The 8,380-nt window shown below is 39.9% G+C and overlaps 1 pseudogene; it reads left to right on the top strand.

Moving 5' to 3' along the window:
• LOC123083155 (uncharacterized) overlaps positions 1-6,964 on the top strand; it is a 7,622-nt pseudogene extending 658 nt beyond the window's left edge.
• The last annotated feature ends 1,416 nt before the right edge of the window (positions 6,965-8,380 follow it).

Below are 8,380 nucleotides of genomic sequence, written 5' to 3'. Positions count from 1 at the left end.
GTAGTTCATCTACTACTCTGTTCTCCCCTCTAGTCACTAGGGGAGACTTACAAAATAAGGTTACAGAGAACTCTAGAAACTAGTACTCCCTCCGTTCCATAATGTAGTGCTTATAGATTTTTGCAAAAGTCAAACATTACAAACTGTGACCATATCTATAGAGAAAAGTAGGTACATCTAGAATACCAAATGCACATCATTGGATACACCGTGAGTTATATTTTCAGAATGTGCATGTTTGATATTGTAGATGTAGACAGTTTTCTCTATATACTTGGTCAAAGGTGGCAAAGTTTGACTTTCATAAAAATCTATAGGCACTACATTGTGGAATGGAGGGAGTATGAGAAAACTCTACAGAGTGTACAGTGCTGACTAGTAGATTAAAGAAACAGAAAACCAAAGGAACAGGTACTCCTCTTAGTTGAAGCTAGCTGCATCAGAGGTGATTTGTGTGCTTCTTCTACTAATCACCTTAGGGAGGTGATTGGCGGGCGTAAGATTTGACAATTTTTGTATAGATAGATTGAAAGACCTCACCTACCTTACACAAGAGAGCAAAGAAGCTATTATACTGTCAAGCAAACAGTTCGTTGACTTTTTCTATTTCAGAAACAGAAGAGTGCAAGATCGTTGTGATTTCGTAATTATACAAGAAAAAACAATCAATGGATCAGGGCAATCACGAATAATGCGCTTGCTCTTGTTTCAGGAGTACCTTGGCGTTTAATTGCAAATGCATCGCCGATCTACCTTCACACCAAGGGACCTGGAGTGCATGCTACGTAATGAAACGGCAGAGCCCAAGCCCCTGCCTCTGTCACTTCTGGAAAAAATCACAAATGGTTTCTCTGCGGAGCAGGAAATTGGGAGTGGTGGGTTTGCGGTGGTTTATAAGGTACAGTAGCTGCCCCAGTCTTGATCAAACTTAATCTGCAAACTGAAGTTGTTGCTGACAAGGCATATTCTCACTGTAGGAAAAGCTTGTGAGTACCACTGTGGCCGTGAAGAGGTTGACCAATACGCTTATGGATGAAAAGGAATTCCACCAAGAAGTTGAATGTCTCATGATGGTGAAACACAAAAATATAGTACGGTTTCTGGGATACTGTGCTGACAGACAAGGGAGTATGGAAAGGTGCAATGAAAAATTCATCATGGCTGACGTACACCAAAGGTTGCTCTGCTTCGAGTATCTTCCTCATGGGAGCCGTTATGAGTACATCACTGGTATAGGATCATGTGGCACGCAGAGTTTTTCTTAACCTTTATTTTCATTGTTAAAGATCATATGCTTCAGTATCCCATATATAGTTTTCACCGTGTCGTATACTATCTATACTTTCCAATATTAAAGTTTTGAAGTATGTCAAATAATAGGAAACTTCCTTTATCCTTTCCCTTTCGTAGATACAACTCACAGACTTCAGTGGAGAGACCGTTTTCAAATTATCACAGGAATTTGTCAGGGGTTACACCATCTTCATCAGAATAATATTGTCCACTTAGATTTAAAGCCCGCAAATATATTATTGGATGCTAATATGGTACCAAAAATTGCTGATTTCGGTCTATCAAGGTGCTTTAAAGAAATGCAAAGCCGAGATCTTACAAGGAAAGGAGGAACGATGTAAGTTTGCTAATCCTATTGAAAATTAAAAAAAAATGATGCTATGACTTGTACTAACACATGCATTACCTTGCTGATTAACCAATCACATGGATATACAATTATGCAGTGGATATACGGCACCAGAATTTTTTGACCGTACTGAAATCAGATACCGCCATTCGTACCGGCTTGATATCTATAGTCTCGGAGTAATAATCATAGAGATACTCACCGGAAAGAAGGGGTATCATGATGTTGACAAGGTAAGCACAAATTAGGTCTTCTTTTGAAAATAAAAGTTGTACGTTCAAACCTTCTCTTTTAAGATGCAGCATATTATCACTCTATGCCAATTCTAGCAACAAATCCACCACAGACTCTACATTTTAGCTAAAACACTTAGAGATTCTACAACATTATAAATATGAAAACTAGGATTTGAACCTCTGATATGGAACACACATAGAACTTTGCCACACTAAAGTGTGGTAGAATAACATCTGAAGCATTGTCATGTTGCGCCAATATTTAGCATTTGAAAATCCTACAGATTTTACGTTGAACCAGATTGAAATCATGATTTTAGCTGAAAAATTTAGTGCAACATGGAGTATTTTGAAAAACATTGTTCAATACTTGATTGGTAAGAATTAAATGGTCAATGACTGAATCTACCTTTCCTTTTTCCTGTTGCCTAATAAGGAGTATAATTTTGGTAACACATTGAAAGGAGGAAATGAAAAATTGGGTACACATGGATCAAGCAACATTTGTTTTTGACTGTCCGAGCATCAGGACATCATCGCGATTTACAAAAAAGGACAGCCCGGTGCATTTAGCCCCCGCTTGCCCAGGGTCCGGGGAAGGGTCTGACCACTTTGGGTCTATTGTGCATAGCCTTTCCCTTACAGAGAAATGAGCATGCCCCTATTCGTTTTGATGAATGAGATAATGCAAACTCACATGGCCATATATATGAGAAGGAATAAAATCCAGCTTACTTATGTGGGAGAGTGGCTATACAATCTCACCACCCTTGTCTAAGTTATCGCCAACCTAAACTTGGGTGCATATTTATTATTATTTGAATTTATACATATTTTCCTCTGATATGTGAGATGAAACAAGGGGCGGACCCTAGTTAAGTTCTTGGAAATTTTTTATTGTTAGTTTGAAGTCTTAATATATGTGGTTTTGCTTAAGCCGTAGACATCATGTATGAGGCTAGTATGTATACGACATACTTTAATTTCACATTGAAAATATGGTGCTTCTTTTCACAACTCACAAACTCAATATGTAGGTAGTCGAAAGTTGGAGTAAGATGTTGGACATATCACAGAGTGACGTACAGGTGGAACAGGTACGAGTATGTGCTGAGATAGGACTAGAGTGCACCGACTTCAACCCGGCGAATAGACCGGATACAAAACATATAATCAGTAGACTTGATGAAAGAGAAATTATGGACATATGTATCAAAACTAGCATGATTACTTCACAGAAGGAAAGATCTCTCCCGGGTTATCCACGACATCCCTCCCACAAAACTTATCTTGGGAGCTTGTCTACATCTCCATTTGCAATTTTGTTGCTCCAAGCTAGCAGATGAGGGGAAGTTTACTTAATTGGTTATTTGAACAGGTGAAAAATGCTTCAAATGAACTCCATAAAGATATGCCTAATGCTTCAGGAGAGACAAGCTCTGAGGTGGGTTCGCAGCTAAACATATCAGTAATTATTGATATATGATAAATTATATATGTGGTTACGAAAATAGTTAACATTTGAAAGAATATTTGTATCATGCAAACAAAAATAGCAGCTAAACATATCTATTATCCCTTCATGATTGTTAACATTTGAAAGAATATTTTTATCATGCAAACAAAAATAGTGTTGTTAAATTTGCATGATTGTTATTAATAATATAAAATATAACACTGCATCCTTTGGTAAATAGACGACATCCTAGAAAACTTCCTCTGAAACCTCTCTAGCTATATTCCAGTGTTGGTTTCACGATTCATTTGAACCTATGTGTTTTTCATGGAGAGATATTTGAAACAATCAAATGTTGAACATATTTATGTTTCAAGCTTTTTGAAGACTCCAACTTTGCTCCTACCATAACATATTTAGTGCACTGGGCGAATCTGTGGAACAGATATGCACCCATGCCTCTACAACCGTCGGACGGAGAAGTGATGGCAAAGATCTATTGACCGCTAACATATTTACATAATAAACCTTGTATTGCATTAAAATCAACCCCACCCTTCAGCTTGTTGGGCTTTTACCATGGAACCAAATTTTGGATACCAAAACAAAGTTTCATGAAAATTCTGGATATGAAACTAAGTTTCATAAAGTTCAACATGAGATAAACCACCGGGTTGTTTTTCCGAAATGAGATCGACTGCAGGTTGATATTGGTAAAAACATAACCTTGCTTTCCAAGAATAGTAGCAGCCAAAGACCAAAAGAGCTAGAGTGTTGGTTGATTTCAATAAAATACAGGGTTGTTTTGGAAAATATTCTACAGCCCAACTAGTTCCCAAATATTGCACACCGCCTTTTCATCCAATGTCCCAAAAAACACAGGTGCATCCGGTGCATAAATTCGGCTGGTGCACTTGATGCGTTCTGTACCTCCTATAAGCTAAGAGAAATATTTAATTTGAGCCGTTCATTGATTAAGAGTACATTTGACAACTTAAACATTTTTTTTGCACAAGTACTTGTAAAATAGGAATGTATCAAAAATGATTCTTTTTCTTGGTTTCTCTCTTTTCCGTACCACACATTCACAAGATGGCTCCCATATGTTCTGTACATACCTTAAATAATAGGACAGATTTTATTTTCATTTGTTCATGCACAATAATTTATATTTATGTGGTTAATTTGAAGTTGCACCTCAGAGCACAGGCTTTCTAGAGAAATGAAACAACTTTTCAAATAAATAAAATAATTCATGTGTTTTGTGAGCCTGTAAATTTTCATGGAAGAAAAATAAATGTTGCACCTTGTGTACAAAAAACAGTTTTAGGGCTTAACTTTTTTGTTTGTTTTAAGCATTGTTTTTTTTCTTTTAGGTGCAAAATAGTTTGAATTTTCATGAATGTTTCGCAATCACACAACGAGCACAAATTTGTACATATGTAAAAAAGATTCTTTTTTGAACTGTCTATTCGTCCAGATGCATGTTCTTGGGAGCCATTTGGCTGCACCCATATTTTACATACATATCATGTAAGCATTTAAAATTATATTATATATTTAAATTGTGCGGAAAAATATACCGTATCATATGTACGCGCATTACAAATGACACTGTATTGTTGGTCTAAATTGCTAACATAATAATTCATGTAATTGTCAGCGGCTTAATCCGGGCATGTTGAAGAATGACATCATGCATGCTATTTGGTTGAGCTATCAACAGCTTAATCCAGACATCAAGCGATGCGTCAAATACTGCAGTATTTTTCCCAAAAGGTCCAAGTTAAATAAGGACGAGTTAGTTCACCTGTGGATAGCGCAAGGGTTTATAAAGACTAATTGTGCAACAGAGGACATGGAAGATGTAGCTGAGGGCTATGTTCAAGAGTTAGTGCCATGCTCATTTCTGCAACCAGAAGAAGATGATTACTCTATCAAATACATTACAATCCTTGATCTGCTGCATGATTTATTAGACAAGATCGTTGGAAGGGGTTACTTCAGAATCGAGAATGCAAGGAGTCAGAGAGGAATAGTCTGGAAAGGAGATGTTCCCCGAGATGTTCGCCACCTTTTTGTTCAAAATTATGACGGAGAATTGATTACGAAGAAGATCCTTGCATTGGAAAATTTACGCACTCTAATTATTTATGTGGTTGAAAAGGATACACCAGTGGAGGAAAAAGTCATTGAGAGTATATGCAATAGCCTGCCGAAATTGCGGGTACTCGCTGTTGCTTTCAGCCGGGAGCATCATCCAATCACACGACCCAGTAAGTTCTCGATCCCAGAATCCATTAGCCAGTTAAAGCACCTATGCTATCTTGCTTTCAGGACATTCAAATGCACTGTAATTTTACCAAGTGCGCTAGCTGAACTTCACCATATTCAGCTGCTAGATTTTGGTCATCATAGCCAAACTTCTGAATTTACTACTGATAACCTTACCAACCTGCGGTACATAATGTGCAAGAGTGTGAAATGTCCTAACATAGGAAGGTTGATCTCACTCCAAGCATTACCATGCAACACATTCACAGTAAGGAATGTACAGGGTTATGAGATAAAGCAACTGAGAGACCTAAACGACCTTCGTGGCAATCTGGTAATCAATGGCCTTGAAAATGTCAAAGGCAAGGAGGAAGCTCTTGAAGCCAATCTAGGTGCCAAGGAACGGATCACAGAACTGATGTTGGAATGGGATTATGATGATGATACAAGGTGCAGTCCAGAAGTTGAAGCAGAGGTACTTGAGGGCCTGTGCCCTCCTGCGAAACTTGAAACACTGATGATCGAGGGCTACAAAGGTTCGAGGTACCCAGAATGGATGGTGGCCCGACGGACCTGCAAAATCTTCACTTATATAAGTGGAGTCAATTGGGACCTGGTCCTGAACTTGAGGCTTTCCCTCATCTTTGTCGGCTAGTGCTTCAGAATTGCCGCTGGGACACATTACCCACCAATATGGAACAACTCACATCGCTGAAGGCACTCACTATATCTACTTGTTGGAATATCTGGTCGCTTCCTACATTGCCCAGGTCTCTTGAATATTTTTATCTTAATTACTGCAATGATGAGTTCATAAAGTCTTGTGGAACAGTTGGACATCCAAATTGTCGAAAGCTGGAGCATGTTCGTCTTAAAGAAATTATGCGCTTGGCATGTAAGACTGTAGCCCCGATCGCCATTGTTCCTCCATTTTTTTTAATCTGTAACAATATGTCCCTAATATTTTTGATCTGCTACTACCTCTGCTTATGTATCTTCATCCATTTGCTACTCATTGATGTTTCAGGACAGGAAGGCACTGGAGGATGTCTGATGGTCTTTGCATCAATCAGTTACGAGGGGCATCGTAAGACAGTTGGTTCAAAAAACAAAAAAGAACCCGCTGCTTTCGTGGATGATTCCCGTGCTACTATCTGGTGGGCGCTAAACTCATGATTTGGTAATGTGTGACGTGTTTGTTGCTTGGTAACACGGCTTGAACCTGTCAGCAGCAAGTAAATTCATTTGCGCTCAATCTGATCTAATATGTAACGTTTGGTTCAATCGGACTTTTGAATCTGATTTTTTGTAAACATAAGCAGGGCAGATAGTTGTTGCATTAGTTAGTTCCTTGAACGAACGAATGATTTTCGAGTGACTTTCCTATTTCTTTTTCCTTCAAATAAACGAAATCCTCTTTATGGGAGGGGGTTAAATGAATGGACGGTCAAATCAAAGCCATTTGCACGTGCTAACAATATATGTTGTGCTGAAGGAATTTTGCAAGTGATCCTGTGAACACATTTGCACATGTAGTACTCCCTTCATCCTAAAATAAGTGTTTTATTTTCTTTTTTTTTAAACTTTGGTTGCGGATGACTGCACGCATGCGATCATGGCCTCGGACGGAAGATCGCCTCGGGCGGGACCCCGCGGCTCGGGCATACAGTCTCTGATCGGGCCGATTCCGGATCCATTGTAAAGTTCACGGAGAGTCGAGGACCGTGGAAGAGGACGACTGGGACCAAGGCCGCGTGCTGCGTCTTGCCAAACAGTGAAATACCCGCTCGTCACGCGGGACGGAGAACGGTCCACACGGGCCTACGAAGCTTCGGAAGGGTCCCCTTCTTTGCGAGAGAATTCGCAAACGTAGCCTTGACCTCTCCGTGAGGTTTGGGACGCTTTCGAGGAATTTTGAAAAAATATCTTGTGGCACGGCTACCGAAGCACCCATGCGCGCCACTGTTTGCATGCACGGGATCCCACGCGCCGTCCCGACGTCCTTTGCTCTACCGGTTGACCGAGTATTCTTCCCTCCCGTGCTCGGGGGTCCACCACATTGGGCCGAAGATTTGGGGACTTTCCGATCCAAACTTGGGCTTCACGCGGCCCCGGTTAGCGTGCCCTCATTTTCCCGCCCAAATTCCGGCGCGGGCATACTTGCCCGGTGCCCGTGGTTGACATTTTGGCCCGGGGATTTCATGGGTCGGTTGCTTTTTGCGAGGGGCGTAGCCGACGCATGCGGGCTCCGATGGAGGCATTCGAGGTGGCGTTGGAGAGCTCTCGAAAAGATGGGGTTCCCCCAGACTTGTGATTCTCGGGATCTAGACGTTTTTGCATTTAGGGATGACTTCTTACAACTATATAGACTTTGGGAATTTGGATTCATCCGGGAAAAATCAGGGCCAAATAAGGCCGTCTAGTAGGGTTACGGGCCCCGCAATTTCGGATCCGAAAACATTGTTTTCCCGCCCGTTTTTTCTCGCCCGGGGGTAATCCACACACATTATTTTGAAATTGTTCACAAAGTTTGGGACCATTTTCAAACATATAAATTTGTGTTTATATTTAATGGTCTTAAATAGTTGCTATGGGCCCTGTTTAAATGTTGTCAGGGTCATTTTGCTAAGGTGATGTTGTTTTCCTTAACATAATTACTTAGCGATTATTTTCAATATTACCAACATTTTCGTTTCAGGGTTTGAAGATATAGTTTTTTACTTGCAATTTAATTAAAATTGAAATCTAATTTTGGGACAACTGGCAATTAAG

This window comes from Triticum aestivum, chromosome 1B (genome assembly GCF_018294505.1).
Source record: "Triticum aestivum cultivar Chinese Spring chromosome 1B, IWGSC CS RefSeq v2.1, whole genome shotgun sequence".
Lineage (NCBI taxonomy): Eukaryota > Viridiplantae > Streptophyta > Magnoliopsida > Poales > Poaceae > Triticum > Triticum aestivum.
This window is presented reverse-complemented; position numbering and strand designations above follow the sequence as displayed.